General features: G+C 48.6%; 2 pseudogenes; both read right to left on the minus strand.

The window, feature by feature from the left end:
• The window catches only part of LOC105741072, a 25170-nt pseudogene extending 23964 nt beyond the window's left edge, over positions 1-1206 (minus strand).
• A 271-nt stretch (positions 1207-1477) lies between these two features.
• LOC101564898 overlaps positions 1478-2234 on the minus strand; it is a 25846-nt pseudogene continuing 25089 nt past the window's right edge.

The raw sequence follows: 2234 nt of genomic DNA on the forward strand, positions 1-2234 counted from the left end.
TTTGTGTCTCTCTGGCAAAATGTTCTGCTCCTGAATCAGCTGGGTGGGTCTTGCCTCTAGCCTCTTTGCAGGGAGTTCTGATGAAGGGTTCCTCGCTGGGCCTGCACTCTGGGTGGAATGAAGAAGATCCGCTGGCCCTGGGTGTTCTTGCTCACTTGCCAGGCCTGCGCTCTGGGTCTATTCAGGATCCAGTGGCCCCGGGCAGTCTCTCTCTCCAGGCCTGCGCTCTGTGTCTATTCAGGATCTGTGGCCCCTCGGTCATCTCACTCACTCGCCAGGCCTGCGCTCTGGGTCTATTCAGGATCCCATGGGCCCGGGTAGTCTCACTCACTTGCTGGGCCTGCCAGGCCTACGCTCTGGGTCTATTCAGGATCCCACGGCCTCAGCTCCTTTCATTCACTCGCTGGGCCTGTGCTCTGGGTCTCAAAATGAAGTTTAATACTGCAAAACTCTGAAACTCTTCAGCTGGATCATAGGGTATCATTACATAGTGCAAACTGGTCTTGAACTCACTTATGGTGATCTACTGACCTCAGCTTCCCAAGTGCTGGGATGGCAGATATATGTCACCATGCCCAGATCTGGATATAAATTTAACCTATTTAAATACTGGACTATCCAGAAAACAGTACATTAAATGCCTTTCCTAGTCAGTACTCTTCCACCCCTTTGATAAAAGAGTCAACTTTCCATGAATGCCCCCGCAGACAGCAAGCTTACCACTTCCTACCAGCAGCCTAGTCTTCCTCTGAGCAGCTTGCTCTTCCTCAAGGGAGCAGGGTGATCTTCCCCCCAGTACCCTTCCCCTCCATTCTCATGCCACAGCTCTTCAACACTAGCAAGTGGCCATCATCTTTATGACCCGGGTCTCTGCCTCCCCGCTCACTGTGGTCATGCCCTCAGCAGTGTCACCTGGCAGGAAAGCTGCACATGTCTTCTAATGCCATAGCTGCCATAGCGATTCTCTCCAGTCTCATCCCCCACCACAAAGCCCCTACACTTGAAACTGGGTCTCAGCTATAGCAGTGTGGGCGTAAACAAGTTCTGCATGACGGCGAAAGCGACTGCACGCAGGTACAAACACAGAAGCCTTCTGACCTGTTTCCCACAGTCTGATGGGAGGCTTTTCTGGTTTCCACAAGCCTTCCCCTCTGAGCGGGGGCCAGACCACATGTCTATGTCACAGGCACTTGCAAGAGAGGCCATTGCTCTCAACTGGCACAACTAGGGAAAGCCTACCCCTCAGGCTAAGTGGCATGAAACTGATACTACTCGTATGATAAAGGCAATTTTTCAAGGAGAACCCACCAAGGCCTCTGGTCCAAAGGCCTGGCTTCCAGATCACCTGGGATGGATCAACTCTGAACCTGCAGTTCGCCCTGCTCACCCCTTCCCCAGCATATCTCTCCTTCACACCTGCAGCTCAGGGGGAGTCTCCCTCCTTAGAGGTGCATGGGTCCCAGGCTACACCCTCTCTTCATCTCCAACTTGCCTTGAAACCTGTGGGACACCAGTCCACAAACTGGATGGTACGCTTGATCTTAATATTAGCAATGGCAGCAGTCACATCCTTGGCAACCACATTTCCACGATAGAGCATGCAGCAGGCCATGTACTTGCCGTGGCGAGGGTCACACTTGACCATCTGATTGGAAGGCTCAAAGCAGGCATTGGTGATGTCTGATACAGAGAGCTGCTCATGGTAGGCCTTCTCGGTTGAGATAATGGGTGAGTAGGTCACCAGGGGGAAGTGGATACGGGGATAAGGCACCAGGTTGGTCTGGAAGTCGGCGAGGTCCACATTAAGGGTGCCATTAAAATTCGGGGATCTCATAAGTGAAACAAATCAGATTCACATGTGTAAACATTGTATTGTCTCCCTGGGGTAAGAAACTGAAAGAGTAAGATCTAAATTCTATAATAGATACTGTGAAAGGAAAAGAAACTGATGGGGGAAAGGAGGAAAGAGTGAAAATATATGTATACACACATACAAGATAGCTAAGATAGTTATACTTCTAATTTTTTTTAGTTCATTGAAAAGAACAGTTTGTGCTTGTATTGTTTGATCAATCTTGCATAGCTAAATCCTGTAGTTTGAGCAACTATTTTGAAGATAAAAATATATAATATATTAACCATTGTTAATTTCTTTGTATCTTGTTTTGAAATTCTGTACTATTGTTTTTATCTCTTTAAAAAAAAAATGTGGGGCTGGGGAGATGGCTCAGTAG

Source organism: Octodon degus, unplaced genomic scaffold (genome assembly GCF_000260255.1).
Source record: "Octodon degus isolate 3935 unplaced genomic scaffold, OctDeg1.0 scaffold00009, whole genome shotgun sequence".
NCBI lineage: Eukaryota > Metazoa > Chordata > Mammalia > Rodentia > Octodontidae > Octodon > Octodon degus.